The 20,000-nt window shown below is 36.4% G+C and overlaps 1 protein-coding gene across 3 annotated transcripts in view; it reads right to left on the bottom strand.

The window, feature by feature from the left end:
* LOC124422631 (bifunctional heparan sulfate N-deacetylase/N-sulfotransferase) overlaps window positions 1–20,000 on the bottom strand; it is a 289,672-nt gene that overhangs the window by 87,826 nt on the left and 181,846 nt on the right. The window lies entirely within an intron of this gene.

Genomic DNA, 20,000 nt, shown 5'->3' with positions numbered 1-20,000 from the left:
CATATGTAGGATCACCGCCTGAAAACATTTTCAGTGAGTAGCTAGATATGTACTATTTCCTCGTACTATAGAATCGTATATTCGACTCGGCATATTTATATTTTAGTTACGAAACTCGTCGATATCTATGGCGAAAGAGAGAATGAGAGAAAGAGAGAGAGAGAGAGAGAGAGAGAGTGAGAGAGAGAGAGATAGAAAACGTATACGGTTTATTATTATCTCCGAGAACATTGAAAACGTGATTGTATTTACCCACAAGTTGATCCTTTCATGGAGAAGCAAAACGCAAATCGATATATTCCTATTGAACCAACGAAAGAAGGAAAAAAAAAAGCGGGAAATACTCATCGTAAAAACGAGCTCGTTTCATTTTGACGATTCGTTTATCGCACAATATAAAAGGTGTGTTCTTCTGTGGTCGAATACGCGTACGTTCGTCGTTAATTCTATTTTGAAAATAATCAACAACAAGCCAGCGGTTGGATATATAAAAGAACGTAGTGCTGGTATATCGGAGATAAAGAGACCAAAAAAATAGAGAGAGGAAGAGAGAGAGAGAGAGAGACAAAAAAGCGCTCTTAGCGAAGCTATAAAATACAAAGTGATATCGAATACGATTACCTGTTCGTGGTTATGCAAAATTATTTACTCGTAAAAATAAAATAAAGTGAAATAAAATAAAATAAAATAAAATAAAATAAAATGATATAATAAATAACAAAATTGAATTAAATTAAATTAAAATTAAACGAAAAGAAGAAAAAAAGAAAGAAAAAAAGAAAGAAAGAAAGAAAGAAAGAAAGAAAGGAAGGAAGAAAAAGAAAAACACATTAAGATAGATATTACTAGTTTTATCGAATAAAGTTGCCCCTTGTTTATTGACGAACGTACCCAATTACGGGGATTAATAAATTCGTAAAGAAAAATTCGCGAGTGACATACCAAACTCGTACATGATAAAAAAGAAAAAAAAAAAAAAAAAAAGAAAGAAAAAAAAGGAAAAAAAAATACACGGATAAGGATAAAAATAACGAGGATAGGTAGGTAGCTAGCTGCTAGCTAGCTAGCTAGCTAGCTAGGTAGGTAGGTAGATAGGTAGAGCATACGATCTCGTGATAAACGAGCGTCGGTATCGATTCAACGAGTTCTTAATCAACCGCCAACGTTGCCCTTCGCTCGCGATTAAACAACAACGACGGACCGAACGATCACGGAGGCGCGTGAAACGACTCCGATTAATCGAGCATGCTTTTGTCCTAGCTAGCATCGTCGTCGTCGTCGTAGTCGTCGTAGTCGTCGTAGTCGTAGTCGTCGTAACCGTAGTCGTTGTCATTGTCGTTCTCGTTGTATATGCGCCCATGTCCTCTCGACTGCAGTTGAGCAATTTTTTCGCTGGGCTTCGAAACGCGCTCGCGTACTTCCAACAAGAAGTCCATTAATCAATGCCTGGTGCCAACCCCATGGCGATACACACGTTGTCTCCTCTATGTTCTTCTTCTTTCTTTCTCTCACTCTTCTCTCTCTCTCTCTCTCTCTCTCTCTCTTTCTTTGTTCTTTTCGCATCATCCTTTTCTCTTTGCGCACACCTGCATCAGAAATAGAAAAAGAGAAAAAGAATCCTAGTGCATAGTGTTGTATATCCTCGGGGTTTGAAAGTTTTCATCGGCTTTAGGAAAATCATGCCTTGATATCAAATGGAATATACCAGCAGTTGAATAGTAGCTGAGTAAAACGTTTTCATGGGAGGAAATGGTGAGTAGAGGAAGATGAAAATGAGGTCTCCCAAAAGAATATCATCTTCTTTCTCTTTCTTTCATTCTTTTCTTCTTTCTTTCTCCTCCATCACTCCTCTCTTTCCCCTAACACTTTCTCTTTTTCTCTCGCTCTCCGGAGAGCTGACCTGACATTTTTTTTCCGGCAAACGGAAAAGATATTGATATCTACCGAAGAATGCGGTTGATTCGCAGAGGACAAGAAAAAGAAAGGAAGACAGAGAGAGAGAGAGAGAGAGAGAGAGAGAGAGAGAGAGAATAAGTGAGTGAATAGAAAATGGCATTAGATGTCGACGTCGAAAAAGTCCTCTTCCTCTTCCTCTTCCTCTTTCTCTTTCTTATTCTTCTTCTTCTTGCGTGAAAGAACGGCACACGAAGCCTAGCTCGGCTGGTTGCTTGGTTGTTTGCTTGCTTGCTTGCTTGCTTGCTTGCACACTCGATGTCTGCCAGAGGGATGGAATTTAATTACGCGAGTGGGAGGAACGCCTCGTTAAGAGGAAACTCCTCCAACGAACTTCGATAATGCCTTCGCGCTTTTACCATCCTGCAGTTGGCCCCTCGCGACTCGAGATTCCTCTCTTCCCCAATTCTCTCTCTCTCTCTCTCTCTCTTTCTCTTTCTGTATATATATATATATATATATATATATATATCTTCTTTTCTTCTTCTTATTTCACGTTTGAAAATTTCTCAACTTTCACAAAAGCGACGCGTATAAAACTAGTTTCGTGGTCAAACGCGACGGTATCTGTTATCATGCTTTCAAGTAACGTTATTGGATCGTCGATCATTGCTTTAGCTATTGAGAATGAAGTGTCGCCCGTATCGAGTTTCACGGATTTAATTAAAACTCTTGTCGACGTATGGATAACTTCGTTGTTTTTTTTCTTTTTCTTTCTCTCTCTATCTCTCTTTCTTTCTCTCTTTCTTTGTATTGATAAAAAGAGAGGAAGAAAGATATATATATATCTAATAGATAAATTTACGATGAAATACATAGACATAGGAAGAGAGACATAAAAGGCATTAATTTCCTTCGACGAATCGAATTACGAACAGTCGCGATAATCCGACGAGCCGTCTACGATAATACTGTTTGGGTTATATGGCTTGGTCGAAGCTACAAAGCTTCGTAGCAAAGAGCAAGTAGGAATAGGAAAAGGAAGAGGAAGAGAATAAGGAAGAGGTGGTGGTGGAGGAGGATTCGGTTTGTCGGAGGGTTGGAACCCCTTGTGTCGTTGAGGAGTAGACTGTCTCTAAAGAGGTCCCACTACGAGGGGTATCTATGCCAATGTATGGGGGCGTACAGCCAGTCCCCATTCCCCATCCACCACCCATCCTATAAATATGGAAAGTAGACAGCCATTTTCGTATTCACCCTGTTTGAATTCACTAACGTTTCCTCTTTCCTTGCATGCATATAATCAACGTCACGTCGATTATCGAACATTTTCGAGAACACTTACAGTTACTTAGTCATACGTAACTAACTACGTGTACATGTACGTTTGTATATATATATATATATAAAAATTTAAACTGCGAATAATTACTTTCTAAAATTCTATTCGAAATGTACCTTGCACTTAGTTGCATCATTCACTCTTAATCCGAATTATTCTAGTTTTTGTTCGTTTTTGCGATGGAAGATCGTTAACTGAATGCATAGCGTGCATTGATTTAAAGGTCGGTGAATCAGGAGTGTAGTAGTAGCAGCAGCAGCAGCCAGGCAAAAAATGGCCGATAAAAAAAGGAAGAAAAAGGAGAAGGAAGATAAAAAGGAGATAGAAGTTGCTCGATCGACTCGAGATGATTACGCGAGCATTCCCGATTATTCGTTCGAACGTTAGGACCATCTTTCTTCTTTTCACTTAGTCACGATTCGCCTAACTTTACTGTTTCGAACGAGCCATCAACGAGAAATAAGCCCGCTATGAAACGTTTGTTTTTCTCGCTGGAATTATTAGATCCATTTCCACCCAATGGATCCACCTATCGAACGGATCGAATTTTATTCTCCGATCGTCGACAGTCTAGGATATCCGTTTTACATACACGCATGCATGCATGCACGCACGCACGCACACGTATACATATCCACGAGCGCATATTTACAAGCGTTTCAATGCATCCCAATAGCATTTTAATCTGGCAAATGCACTCCCACGTAATAATACGAACTCTGAATTCTCCCTCTCTCGCTCTTTTTAGCTATCTATCTATCTCTATTTCGCTCACTCTTTATACAAAACGATGGCTCTACGAGGTTAATATCCTGAGTTGAAAGTGCGATCTAACAGCAAGTCAACAGGCTAATTCTTCTTGTAACGTCGTTAAGAATGTTAGTTTTTACGTGCCTTTATCATCGGCCCTGTGTATACGTCCCGCGAAAAAAAAAAAAAACACGGGAAATATTTAATTTATTTATTTAGAATATACGAAGAGCAAAGAAGAGAGAAAAAGATAGAGAAAATATTTTTTTCGTGTTGAAAAAAAAGAACAAAAAAAAAAAAAAAAAAGAGAAAGAAAAAAAAGAAGAAGAAAATATGAGGGGGAAAAAAAGGAAAGAAAATAAAAAGACTTTGCTCGACAAGTAATAATAACTAAGGGCGCCAAAGTTATCGCATTGGGAAATTCGTAGAAATCGTAAAGCTTACCGGAATCGAAGTTTATCGGAACGATCGAAAGGGGAGGGATGGAGGAAAAAAAAACAGAAAGGAGAAAACGAAAAAACAAAAGAAAGAAAAAAAAAGAGAAGAGAAAGAAAAAGAAAATACAAGACGCAAAGGGCGATAAAGTAGCCCCGGTTCAGGATTTCGGTAACATGATTCACTAGGGAGTCTAGGGCAAGGGGTCTAGGAGGAGGGGCGGAGGAAGAGAGAAAGGGGCTGGTGTCAGAACGGAAAGGCATCTTTATTGCCGGGCGCAATAAATTTTTCGGAGTCCCTTTTTCGAAGAAGAACGACGCGAAATACTTTCGTGGAAAATATTCTTCGTTCGGTCGTTTCGAATAACGTATTCGAAACGCGACAAACTCGAACGTAAATCTTCGTGGGATCGATCATGAACGCGACTTATACGCATGGTCCTGTCAAAATTGCCCCGGGGGGTGGGATGGGGGCAGACCGGGGGAGGGATAAAAAAGGGGAGAGAAAAAATTGCAGAGAAGGAATGCAGGAAGGAACGATGAGAGAGGAAGGAAAGATAAAAAAAAAAAGAAAAAAAAAAAAAAAAAGAAAACAAAAGAGACAAGTGTTATGAGAAGTTCGATTACGTTTTTCTTTCTTTCTTTCTTTCTTTCCTTCTTCTTCTTTTGCTCTTCATCGTTGACATGTTGCGTATCTTCATCGAAAGAAAGATGAAAGAAAAAGAAAAAGAAAAAAAAAAAATAGAAAAAGAAAAGATAAAACAAAATCCATATTTCCCAAGAGAGAAATTTGTCTACCCTCGTAATACTTCCCCAAGGATATGGCAACTAATATCGTGATATACTTTATTAGGTATCACTGCATCAGTGCTGCAAACGGAAAAGATTCCTTTCTAGTTTTTCACACGCACGAACTATCCCGATAACTCTTTTCCGCTCCATTTCACTTTCAACGTTTAGGAAGCGAAAGATCAAATGTTAATATTCCATCTCAAAAGCCATTTTCTCCCATTCGATTCTTATATTTTAAACAAATATATAGATGTACGCTATGATATACGACGTATCGTATTCTTTCTCTAATAGCTAATGGATTATTCGAAGGAAATATTTTGATTCGAAATGATTATACGAAAGGATAGAGAAAAGTATAAAGAGAAGAAAAGAAAAAAAAAAAAAAAAAAAGAAAGAAAGAAAGAAAAAAGAAAAGGAAAAAAGAGTAAAATAAATAATAAATTGTGGAAGAGATTACAATGAGAGCCCTGTGTAAAATGAGTTGATACGTTCGATTGGTTGATCGGAGGAACTAAACAGGTGTTGGAATCTCGTTGTAATCGTTCGTCACGTACAAACGTCAAAACGAGCTTGACGAGTAGGATTACGATTCTCCCTGGAATATAGGATTTTTTTTTTTTTTTGCTTTTTTCTTTTTTTGTTTTTTGTTTTTCCGGTTCGACCAAGCGATACGTTTCCATGAACGCGATGAAACCCGGCCGCATCGACCGGACGCGATAAAGCATCCCGCAGTACGCTTGTCTCTCGCTTTCCGGAGCAATTCGTCTCTCGAACGGGTACAAGATGGACGCGCAAAATTAAATACGATGAACAAACGAGGACTCGACGCTTCCCCCTTTCCTCTTCATTCCTAGCTCATTCACTTTCTCTCTCTCTCTCTCTCTCTCTCTCTCTCTCTCTCTCTCTCTCTCTCTCTGTTTTTCTCTTTTTGTTTCTGTCTCTGTCGTACCTCCGTGTCGTTCCTCTTGCGATAGGATCGATATTGATCCCTCTTCGGCTTTTGCAATTCAGTTTGTATCGCATATAAATTATCATTGTTCTAACGATATTTCATTCTCAAACACGTAGAGATATACTCCTTCTCGAACATCCGAGCAAAACACATTTTCCGATTGATCAATTTGTAGATTTGTAGAACAATTGATTTGAATAAAATATTAATGCCTATATATATTTTATTATTATTATTATTATTATTATTATTATTATTATTATTATTATTATTATTATTATTATTTCTTTCAACAACGAGAAGCATAAATATTTGTATAGAGAGAGAGAGAGAGAGAGAGAGAGAGAGAGAAAAAAAGAATGAAAGAAAAAAATGCAGCGAATTGCAAATAAATGAGGAAAAAGGAAAGAGGAAAAAAGAAAAGAAAAGAAATGTACTCCGCTGTTGTGTTTATAATTTTAGTCTTGAGGTGAAACGACGATAAGCGTATAAATTGCATCGAGTGGGTCGATGTTTTCTCGAAGGTGAGAGGAATAAATAATTCGCAATGTAGAAAACAAAAAGAAAAGAAAAGAAAGAAGAAGAAGAAGAAGAAGATGAAAAAAGTAAGAAGAATAAGAAGAAGAAAGAGAAGAAGTAAGAGACGAAGAAGAAAGAAGTAATAATTTAGTAAAAGTCAGCGAACGCATCTGCATCGAGATTATTGCATCGCATGGATGCGTGGAAAAGCATCTGTTATAAATGTCTCCCTTTTTTTTTTGTCTCGTGAACGCACGAAGACGTACGAACGCGCAAGGACGAAAAAGAAGGGGAAAAATAAAGAGAGAAGTGGAAAAGGGAGTGAGAAGAGGTGTTGGAGGAGGAAGAGGAGGAGGAGGAGGAGGAGAAGAAGAAGAAGAAGAAGAAGAAGAAAAATAAGAGGAAAGTGTTAAAGAAAAAGCATAAGAGGATACTAAAACTAAGACCGTTATAGAGTTGGCGAGCTTTTTCGAGTTTCCACGCGGTTGACTGCTTCTTAGAGTCCACGAAAGCTACGCGAGATGTTTCGTCTCACGGAAGGAGTAAAGGAAATAAGAAAAAGGAAGACAAAGAGAGAGAGAGAGAGAGATTGAGAATATGTGTGTGTGTGTGTATGTGTGTTTATAAGTGCGAAGAGAATGGTGGCGAAAAAAGAGAAAAAGAAACTGGGAAAAGGGAAGAGAAGAAGGAGAAAGGAGGAGTAGGAGAAGGAGGAGGAATCGACACGTAAACGGGCCGACAGCGTGTATACGGCCGAGTTAGAAGGGGAGAAAAGTGTCGAAGAGAGACGGCTGTTAAGACGAAATTCAGTGGGGTGTTTACAAGAGCGGAAAGTAGTTTCTGATCCGTTGATGACGTTGGTAACTCCAATGTCTTGTAGAGCCATGACCGCAGGATATTAGCTTTGGTTAAAACCAATTAAAAGAGAGAAGAAACTGAAGTGAAAGAAGCTTTTCCAAGCTTTTTTTTTTGCTCTCTCTCTCTCTCTCTCTCTCTTTTTTCTTTTTTTTTTTTCTTTCTCTTTTTCTCTCATTAAATAATAGTAAGAATCAACTGTTGTCTTGTCGAAGAAGAGGAAAAAGAAGAAGAACAAGAAGAAAAAAAAAAAAGAAAGAGAAAAAAGAAGAAGTTTAATGATTTTTCTTACGTGTGTTAAAGTTTTCAATATATTAACATCACCTCGTAATTTTGTTGTAAGTGATTTCACTCGATAACACTTTTTAAACACCTTTATAGTACGTCGTTACGCACGCAGAGATTCCTCTTTGTTTCTATTTTCTTCTTTTTTTTTTTCTTTTTCGTTTCTCTCCTCCCTCTCCCCTCTACTCCCTCTCTCTCTCTCTTTCCCTTTTTTATATCGTCACAGCACCAACCACGATAGTTTCATTATCGTCGAACCGCGCCAGGACCATGCAATGTCGCGCGTTCTCTCCGTCCACCAGCCCGCGGCTTTTACGTCGCAATTTTGCCGATTGCGGCCTACCCCTAACCCTCCTCTCTTGTACTATCCCTTTCCTCCCCCTCCCGCACCTTCACTTGCACGAATTTCGCCGCCATATTTTCGCTCACCGCAACTGGACCCAATCTGTCAGCGACACTACCCATTTCGACGCACCGTTTTGTATGGTCGACATCGTTTTGGAAGGACACACGCTAGCTTTTATCGAAAATGTTCCTCTATATTCTATCTCTTTCTCTTTCTCTCTCTCTCTCTCTCTCTCTCTCTCTCTCTCTCTCTTTTTCTATGTATGTTATGTAAAATTGAACTTGTGGGTAACAAACAAAAATTTGAATCTTTCAAATAACGTTTAAATAATATTTTACGATTGCCGACTTTATTCTCTCTCTCTCTCTCTCTCTCTCTCTCTCTCTCTCTCTCTCTCTCTATCTGTCTGTCTGTGTGTCTGTCTGTCTGTCTGTCTTCTTCTATCTCTATTTCTATCTTTTTCTATTTCTGAAACGATCGATAGCCAAGATAAAAATCAAAGATCGTGAAGATCTCACGTTCGGAAGGGTAGCCGGAAATAAAACAACTCTTTAAATCGTTTTTCCACGGTGCTGCCTCCGAGGGTCGTTTTTACTACTGCGAAGGAAAATCCGAGAGAAGAAAGGCTGTTCTCTCTACTTGAGATTTCCTCGTTGCTCGTGATTTGCCACGTAGCGTTAAGTTTCTTCCTTTCCTTCGTGAGCTCCACACCGACCTTTCTACTTTCTTAAAGAGAGAGAGAGAGAGAGAGAGAGAGAGAGAGAGAGAGAGAGAGAGAGAGAGACAAAGAGAGAGAAAGAAGAGGCTTTTATTTCTCTTCTAGTAAAGAGGACCGGAGAAGCTTCGGACGTTTTCTCCTCGAGTTCACCTTGTAATGGCTATCATATGGCCGGTTGATATCTTTTGCCGATGGGTGTGGCTGTTAAATGCGATACGTTCGACGCGTCGACAATCATTTAAGATCGTTAAAGAATGATAACTATTTCTTTCTTTTTTCTTGTCGCTTTTCTCTCTCTCTCTCTCTCTCTTCCTCCCCCCTCTCCCCTCTCTATCTATCTATCTATCTTTTTTTTTCTGATTTTTGCGTAGGCAAAAATTAATTCCTCTTTTATGAACTTTGGCCTTTAAGTTAAACGTCATTATCGTCGTAAATGACGAAGAAAACGTTAAACCAACGAAATAGGAAGGCTTATAAAGTTTTCATTAAGATTCTCGTAGATAAACGCATTAATTGCGGATTTTCCGTAGAGAGGAATATAGAGAATAATAGTCAAGGACGTCTCGACCCAATGATTCTCCTCTCCCTTTCGACTAAGTCAAAAGGTTGCGCATAGTGTAGTTTAAGGAGCCTAACTAAGTACCCATGCAAAAGTGTTTTCTCAGTACTTCGAAGAGCTATTCCTTCGGGAAAGATGGGACAAGAGTGGAACGGGAAGAGTGGAAAGGAGAGAAGGAGGTTTCCTCACTCTAAGAGTGAGGATTTTAGAAACTAATGCTAATTTAGTTAGGCGCATAACGCGCGCGCCAGCTTGTAAACGGCATCGTCACCATAGTCGAAAATTCACCTGTCGGTTTCTCGCCCGTTATAAGAACCAACGAAAATCAAATTACGCGGTGGCACGTCAACGTTAACACGATATCATTGCCAATCGATCGATCTATTACGAAATACGAATTAGAAAATTTCTCATCTCATACGTTTAACGCTTCAATCGATTCCCTCAATACCATTTTCATTTACTTTTATTCGGACATATAAATACGTATATGATGTGTGACCCGTTCATTCGTCAAATCGATTAACTCCGCAAAACAAAAAGTGAAGAAATAACGATGAAATGATATAAATTGCATTATAAAATTTTCCTTTGAAATATAAATTCAAATGAAAATTATAAATGGGCATAAAGACCTTGCTGTTGTCGATCGAATTGCATTAGCGCAACGATTAACATTAGAGCATGGATTTAATCGTAGTGGCTTTTTGAAAGACATTATTTTCTATTCGTCCGTAAAACAAAACAAAAAAAAAAAAAACAAAAAAAAAAGAAAAAAAAATTGAAAAAAGAGACAAAAGAGAAGAAACAAAAAAAGAATCAAAAAAGTCGAATTAATCGATTTGCCTTGTGAAACGGATTATATAACGATCGAGAAATCATCAACGATCAGATAAGAAAGGTAATAACGAAGATAAAGAAAATTATAAAACGTATTAATCGAGCTTTATCGTTCGGTTGTAACATCGTTTAAATTTAATAGCTTTGATGGAGGTAGAGTGAGTGAGTGAGAGAGAGAGAGAGAGAGAGAGAGAGAAAAATAGAAAAAAAAAAAAGGATCGAAAAGTACATATCGGTCGAAGGGATTCGTTGTAAAGTATATAAGTCGAAATACTCGCGAGGAACGTGTCTCTCTAAATCATGAAACTTCTGTTAAAACTTCCCGTCTGTGTGCAACCTCGAACGGACTTTCTTTCTCTGTGCACATAAGCTCCTAGGATCAAAGGATTAAGAAATAGAAAAGTAAAAGACTGTCGACCATCAAACACCAGGGAAAAGGATCGAGGCAAACGGAGGAGGGGGGGGGATAGAAAGAAGACAGGAGGAAAAAAGAAAAAGGGGGTAAAAAAAGGGTTGGGTCGAGCGGGGAGATAGGGGGGAGGGAGGAGAACGAGAATAAAAAAATTAAATATTTTTCATACGGGTTTTTAATCTTTTTCCCTTTTTTCCCCTCCTTTTTGTTTTTTTTTTCTTTTTTTATGCACAGCTTGACCATCATTAATATTTAATGACGTATACGTTTCAATTGGCTACTCTAGGATGGAAAATAAATGTTATCTCCATGACAAAGTTAAGAGCAAAGAATGGAATGATCGGTATGTTAAGTTAATATACGTAATTTATTTATAAATATGACGGTGTGTAAATATAAGTCCTTATACGCACTACTTACTCGCGAATACTAACACATTTAACAAGACTAAGTATATTATAATACGAAGATCTGTTAGTAATATTCATCCTAGAAAAACTTGCTTTTATGTGGACTCCTTATTGTCAGAAGGACGGAGAGAGGAAGGGACGGAGGGAAGGGGAAGAGAGAGAGAGAGAGAGAGAGAGAGAGAGAGAGAGAGAGAGAGAGAGAGAGAGAGAGAGAGAGAGAGAGAGAGAGACAAAAAAAGGCAGAGAAAATAATTACCTCGCTAATGCTACCCTCTTGAACTGTAAATAATCTTTTCATCGTAACGGACAAAAAGGATTAAAAAAAAATAAAAATAAAGAAAAACAGAGAAAAAAAAGAATTTATATATATAGTAATTTTGGCGTATGTAAAAATGGTGGAAAAAACGTGGCGCAAAAATGTTTGAATAAAAAAAAAAAAAAAAAAAAATAAAAAAAAGGAAAGAAAGAAAAAGAAATAGAAGGGAAAAGAAGGAAATAGGAAATTCGGTGAAACTGCTAATGGATTATCCAATGAAATATACATAAATATTGATTTTACGATTTTTCATATACGAGCTATGTTAGAGGTAACATGAAATCTTGCTAATGAACGAAAAAAAAAAAAAAAAACAAAAAGGAAGAGAAAAAAGAAGAAGAAAAAAAAAGAAGAGGGAAAAACAAACAAAAAAGATTTTCATCCTATGTTTTCCCTTTTGTATTTTTTACTCTTATTCTTCTTCCTCCTCTTCTTTTTCTTTTTTTTTTTTTTTTTCTTTTTCCTTTTTATTTTATTGCAACGAAATGACACATAACATTGACTAGTAAGTAAATTATCGTAAAACTGGACGTTCGGTTATTTACATCAAACCGGATATAGAATCCCTTTGATGGAACAGCGAATGAATATTGTATATCCTATAAAGGGAGACAATAATCCTTGGACGAACAACCCCAGCAAGCTCAATATACATTATGGAAGCTAACATGTCTCATATATACATATATATAACATGTGACATATATGTATATATAATATATAAGTAAACATGTTATATATATATATATATATATATATATATATATATATCCTCCCTTCCCGTTCTCTTTCTATGAATATAGTACGTTCTATGTGATATAATGTATATGCATATTAACACAGATGCATAAGGTTCTAATGCAATCCAATACGTTTCGGGTTCATTGACTCAGATATATTAAGACAGAAAAGTATATTATAATTTTATCGGGAACTAATTCTAACTCCAACAACTAGTTAAATCTTGATTAAAAATTAATTTATCTTATTTTATACGTCTGATTAAATCGAATCGCGCGTATAAGTATAATATAACGGATGCGAAAATTCATTGAAATGAATAAATCTTTCAAGGAGAGCTACGTATTTCATTCTTTCGTTGAATTTTTGCCAATGAAAAGATGACAAGTGGTACGGTAGGTAAGGTTTCCTTCTAAATGCACCTACCCCTTCCTCCCCTCCCCACCATTCCTCCCCCCAACGGTTCTATGACCCCCAGAAGAAATCCCATAAGACCTAACTCACTTCACTTCCCCACTTTTCTCTTTTATTCTCTTTTCATCTCTTCTCTCTTATTTGACCGTCCCACGTCTTTCATAGTTTCTAGAAGCGAAGAAAATCGAAATTAATAGTGGCACACGATCGAGGAAATGACATTTTCTCTTTTCTTTTTTTACTTTCTCCTGTCAATAAAGTAATATAACTAAATGACAAGGGGTACTATCGTTAAAGGACGACTACTAGAGTATATCGTTATGGATTTTATAAAAAATTTATATTCTTTCAATGATTTCGTTCGAGCTTATAACATGATAATAACATCTGATAAATTTTATCCGTACCTTTGTCTACGTAATAACTTACGAAAAATGTACCGATTTCAAATTAACATATTTCTTTTAAAAAATGAAGATACTTCGACATCCCTTTTGTGCCATTTATTTATATATATTCTTTTTTATTTTATTTTATCGTAAAATGTGTTGTAATTTTATGCGAAAGAGAGACAGAGAGAGAGAGAGAGAGAGAGAGAAAGAAAGAGAGAGAGCGAGAGAGAGAGAGAGAGAGAGAGAAATATTTTCGAATAGAATAAAACAAACTGTCGTTAGATGATATTTAAATTATATATTAAAAAATGGAAAGCCAACATATCGGCTCTGAAAGGTATTAAGAGGATTGATAATATTTTTTACGATTAGAAATGTTTTTTCTCTTTCTTTTTCTTTTTCTTTTGAATGTATTTCGTCGGAGCCTCATAAATAATCGTCGTATACTCAACTTAATCTCTGAAATATAAAAAAGAAAAAGGGAAAAGGAAAAAGAGAGAGAAAAAGTAAAACAAGAGAGAGAGAGAGAGAGAGAGAGAGAAATTTTAACAAGAAATTAAAAAAAAAAAAAAAAACAAGAAGATAAAAGGAAGAAATAAAAAAAATAAACAATGCATAGAATTAATTCCCGTCGAGAGAGAATTAACGACGACGTTTTAAAGAAATCTGAGGGGTCTCTCTCTCTCTACCTCCCTCCCTCCCTTCTACCCTCTATTTCTCTCTCTCTCTCTCTCTCTCTCTCTCTCTCTCTCACCTCTTCGACGTCACTTCCGTGATTTTTCCGAGCTTTCATTCGGTCGACACACGACGGGACGGTGCTAGTACTCACATCTCTCTCGCAGTTAATGGCTGGCAAAGTACGTTTTAGCGTTGCCCACTCAAGTGCTCGGCTATGCAGTTCGCGTTAATTATGGTTGTAAGCTGAAATTGCGATCATATCGACGCGCCGGTAACGCTGTTAACTCGCCGCAGTTCTCTCTCTCTCTCTCTCTCTCTCTCTCTCTCTCTCTCTCTCTCTCTCTCTCTCTTACTTTCTAAACCATACGTACGGTGGTTACGTGTTAATTCAACGCTAAAGTCGACTTCGGAACTCGTGCGAATTAACACCGGTAATGATCACGGTACGTTAATTGCTAGGAAAGAAAATTTCGAAAGGACTTAACTATTTCGAAAAAGGAAGAAGGTGATACCGGTTAAATATCCGACAAGATTCTCTAAAATCTACTACGATCATTCGTAGAAGATAACGTTAACTAATCGTAGAAAATGTTCGTACGCTTGTGGAATACGATTATAATCATTGTAAGAACGTGTCTCAGGTTCCATATTAAACTCAATGATCTCTCTCGCTCTCTCTCTCTCTTTTTCTCTCTCTCTCTCTCTCTCTCTCTCTCTCTCTCTCTCTCTCTTTCTCTCCTCTTCCTCAATTTGAATTCGCATTTGTTGCTTGAAGTTTGGAAAGTTTAGAACGATCCCATTACGACGAGAAGGTATGTTAGGATGTTTCATGTCCTTCGAAAATATTATATTCTCCAAGGAGATTGTCAGAACTACATTGGTTTTCTTTTCTTTTTTTTTTTTTTTTTTCAAAACGAAAAAAGAATTAATAAAAAAAAGAGAGAAAAAAATAAAAAATAAAAAGAAATAAGAAATAAAGACGAATAACAAAATAAAACAATAAAATGAAAAAAAAGAAAAAGAAAAAAAAAAGAGAAAAAAGAAAAAAGAAAAAGAAAAAATCCGCCAAGGAGAAAGAAGGAAGATAAAGAAAGAAAAAGGAAAAAAGAAAAAAAGAAAAACAATCAATCCATCGAAACTCATATAACAAAAGAAAAATCTTTCAGAGAGCCGAACTTTGATTCTCTCGGATAATGCACCAGTTTTTTTTTCTTCTTCTTCATCTTCTATCTTTCTCATTCTTAGATTACCGCAGCTCTCTCTCTCTCTCTCTCTCTCTTTCTTTCTCTCTCTCTCTCTATTTATCTTTCTCTCTCTCTCTCTCTCTCTCTCTTTCTATTTCTTCGGACAGAACCGCGAAGAACTCTCCTCTTCATTTCCTCCTTTTGCATCTTGGAGCTTGACTCGTACCTCTTCATCGTCTTCGAAGTTTCTCGACGTGGATTTACGACTCCTCCATGGCGATGTTGTCGCTTAAAACGTTCCTCCTCCTCCTCCTCCTCCTCCTCCTCCTCTTTCTCGTTCACCACTATCACGTCCTTCTTTTCCTTCTCTTCCTACTGCAACGATCCTGTATCTTTCCCAGCTAAGGATTAGGTACTCTTCGCTTAAGTTACTCTAGACGAATCTAAGAAGGAAAAAGAGAGAGAGAGAGAGAGAGAGAGAGAGAGGGATTAGATCAACTAAGAATATCGAAATAAAATATTATCAAATGTTACGAATTGTTCAATCATGACAAATCTAATCAATCTCAAGTTCATTGAAAATGTGCACAACAGTTGCAAAGAACATTATTATTATCTATACTCGACGATGTCTCGAGAACAAATCTCGAATGAACTCGTCGAACGATGATCACTCCATATATACGATTGGAGTGGAAAAAGAAAAAAAGAAAAAAAAAAAAAAAGAAATAAAAATAAAAAAGAAAGGAACAAAAAAAGGATCGATATAGACAGACAATTACGTTACGATATTGTATCGAATGAATCTCGCGTAACAAGGCGAGTAAATATCTACGTACCGTAAAGAGAAATCTCTACGCCATAGATACAAATATCCACTACTCGAAACTCTCTCACTCTCTCTCTCTCTCTCTCTCTCTCTCTCTCTCTCTCTCTCTCTCTCTCTTTCAAACATATGTATATATGTATATCGTTGGTCGTCGCGAGTGCGAGCGTCTATTGGGCCATTATTCGTCGTTCTTGAACACCCGTTAAGAACCCCCTGTTATTTTCTTCCATCTCCTTTCATAATCGTTCCTTTTTCTCTTCTTTTTCTCTTCGAACCCAATGTTCCCGACGATAATAACTTTCACGATATTACGATATTATGCAATCGGTTTTTATATACGTTTCGATGTCAAAAATAAACGGAAAGAAAAAGAGAAATAAAAAAAGAAAGAAAAAGAAAGAAGAAGAAGAAAGAAAAGATATATATATATATATGGTTTGGCAAAAAGTAATGAACTATTTATTAATTGTTCCCGTTTATTAACGTGGCATTATTATTTATCCGTGACCGCGAAAACAAACTTTTCGATCGAAGAATATGTATCCATAAATGGTGCCACGTTGCCAATAGCGTGCTCGGTACGTCGAACTAACACGTTTACCATCAAACACGATAGCAATAATGGTGGTAATAGCGCGTATTATCTACCCCATATAATAACTAATTGCCGTTTCATAACCAACGAGGCCAGCAGCCTCCTCCTTCTCCTCTTCCTCCACGCAACCCTTCCCAACTTGTTGTTGTTGTTGTTGTTGTTGTTGATGTTATTGTTATTGTCTCGTGAATCTACGTATAATGCTAATAAAGCAATCAAATATAAACACCGTTAACAAAGTAGAATTTTATCAATTTTATCGTACGATAGGAAATGAGAAAGAGAGAGAGGGAGAGAGAGATAGAGTAATATTACCAACGTAATCATATTATTTTCGTATGACATAAGCGTAGAAACACGTTTTCTACTGCACGTTCGCATATACCTATATATATATACATATATACACACATACATATATAGTATGTTAACGGAGGTGTCTCTCGCGTAACGCTATATCAGAAGCGGTGAGATCATGTAATCGTGTAAGTGGAGAAAAGCGGAACACCGTAATGTATCCTCGGAGAAGTTCCATCGAGTGCCGCAAATATATGGTTACTTCGTATACAGATATATCTTCATACTATATATATGTATATGTATATATATACATATACATGTAAACGTGTAAATGGATAATATATATATGTATATATGTTTATACATATATATATATATTTATTTATTTATATGTATGTATATAGCTTTGGATATGAGAATGGTAACGGTTTATAGTCTCGATCGAAGATACAATTTGTTCAAATAAATCGAATCGTTGTAAACGTACCACCAAAATGGTTTATCAAAGTGAACGAAAGAGAAAAAGAGAAAAGGAGAAAGAGAGAGGGAGAAAGAGACAGAAATAGAGAGATCATAAACTCGATTTTTTTCATTTATATATATATATATATATATATATATATATATATATATATATATATATATATATATATATTACAAATATATAATAGCGATGATTTAAAAACAAGAATCGATGGCAGACAACTTTTAACGAGGAGACGAAGTACATGTATATCTGTGTCTATATATATTATATATATATATATATATATATATATATATATATATATATATAAACAAGTACTTCAAAGCTATATAACGATCGGAAAAAGGGCTGTACTTTGTTTGAAGGGGGCGAAAAAAATAAGGGGAGGAAAAAAGAAAGAAAAAAAAATTTTAAGAGAAGAAGAAAAGAACGTCGTCCATATCGGCATGTCGTAAAGTTCATTTATTGCAGCATAGACTCTCTCTCTCTTTCTCTCTCTCTTCGTTAGCTCTTCGAGTCATTGAACCAAGAATTTTTTTTTCTTAAAGTCTATACTTCGCGATATATATATATATATATATATATATATATATATATATATTTACGTACAAGCGCACATAGATATATAGTAGCTTCAAGATTCTCTCTCTCTATCTATCTATCTATCTATCTCTCTCTATCTGCTCTCTATCTCTATCTCTATCTTCCATTCTCTTGTACACGCCTACGTCATTCTCGATATAATCCTGCTATGCGCGCGATCCATCCTCCAGTGGAAGGCCCACTTGCCGATCGATAACTCGAACGGCCGAACATTATCGTTCATCGTCTTTAGCGCTACGATTCGTTATCCCACAGTATCCTCCTCTATACCTCAGAGAACCGATCCTGATTGTTCGTAGAAGAAACGATTTAGCTTTTGTCAGATAAGCCCGTATCGATGGAGTTCAGAATGTGGCCGAACTTTAAAGTCGATCTCTCGCCCAACTGGTATTTCCGTCTTGTCTAAGTTTGAATTTACGAGGAAGAGAAAGCATCCGACCTGCGACGCGTTTTACTTCTTCTTTTTTTTTCTTTTTTTTTTTTCTTTTTTTTTTTATAAATAAACGATATACGCGATAAGAAAATATCAAGATTCATCCCTAGATGAGGTTATTGTATATATGATATATACTTTTCTATTTTTTTTTTTTTTTTAATCTTCTTATACATATATATATATATATATATATATATATATATATATATACATATATATTACGAAAAGAGATCGAGAGAAAATATATGGAATCGTATATATGGATGATTACGATCCACGCCTTTTTAACACGTGCAAACTGTATATTTACACGCTCTGACGTTTTATGTATATTCGTATCGGCCGTTTACAAACCCGATTCGCGTAACATTAAAAGGGCGTTTCGTAATAGCGTTTCGTCGTGAGTACGATGACGGCTATAATTTAACCGCGACGAAAAGCTACCGAGAACGAAAAGGGCCAATAAAATGCCGTGTCGACTGGTCGGTCGTTCGGTCGGTCGGTCGGTCGATCAGTCGGTCGGTCTCATGTAATAAAGGGAACGAAATCAAGAAGAAAACGTTTGCTCGCGTGCACTCTCGGTACGGCCTTCCTACGCGTCTAGTTCTAATCGCTAATAGAGGTAGAAAAAGGAAAACGAATAGCATGTATTTATGTGTGTACACAGAAACGTAATACATAAGCGCGCACGGCCATTTGTCATAATTACAAGAAAGAGAGAAAGAGAGAGAGACAAAGAAAGATAGATATATAGACAGATAGATAGAAAGAGAGAAAAAGTAGATATATATATATATATATATATATATATATATATATCACAGGATTTGTCGGTCGACCGTTTGATAAATATTATTAGTTATAACTAGATTTTCATAAAAATGATCGTATTTCATTTTAGATAGATAAATTCTATTCGGTTCGATTCGGTTCAACGAACTTGTTAACAAATTGCTGGAATTTCGATCTATCTAATGTTCATTGTTAAAATATATAGAAATCGTTTTAAAAGATAACGAGTAAGAATCGAAGAGAGAGAAAGAGAGAGAGAGAGAGAGAGAGAGAGAGAGAGAGAGTGAGAGGGAGAGAGAGAGCGGAAGCGGCTGATAGAGAAAGAGAGATATAAACGGAAGAGTGAACTCACGTATCGGTAACTTCTCGAGCGAGTTATCTTGACAATTCGATGGCCGTAGAAACGAGAGAAACTTGTGCTCGCTGGCTCGAGGCTACCGATGATGGTTATGGTAGTGATAGTGATAGTGGTAGTGGTATCGTTGCTTTGCTTCCGATTCGAAGATAAGAGACTCGATGTTACACACGCCTTCTTCTTCAAACCAACCGACGACATAAATTACGTTTACGTACGAAACCGCCGTAGGGTTGTCCTCGTCGTAGTATCGATATTTTCTTTAACGTAAAGAAGTTGATTCAACTTGATATCCTCATGTATAACACTACCGATCGATTTTATATCGAGAAAAGATAAGATTCAAAACTTAATTACGTACTTACATTTACTTTCTTCTTTTTTCCATTTTTCGAATGATATCGATATGAAAACATCGATATCGAATATGAAAAATTTTAATTGATAAGTAATGAAGTAAGTAAGTGTAATTAAACGATCGAGAAAAACAAAAATAATAAAGAACAAAACACTTTAGTACGTTCTCTCTAATTTTCAGCCAAAAATCTCTCGTTGTAACCGACGAGGTATGAATTTTGTTGTTTAACATGTAGAAGGTATTTATATTATATTTCTTCGGTCCCTTTTAAAAATAATATAAATCAGACTGGAGAACTTCCGAGTTGACTTTCACGAGACAAGTAGGAAACACAAAATTAACGAGACGTTTAGAATGCAGAGTGAACTTCTCTCTTTGTGTATACATGTATATATATATATATATGTACG

The sequence above is a fragment of the Vespa crabro genome, chromosome 3 (assembly GCF_910589235.1).
Source record: "Vespa crabro chromosome 3, iyVesCrab1.2, whole genome shotgun sequence".
NCBI lineage: Eukaryota > Metazoa > Arthropoda > Insecta > Hymenoptera > Vespidae > Vespa > Vespa crabro.
This window is presented reverse-complemented; position numbering and strand designations above follow the sequence as displayed.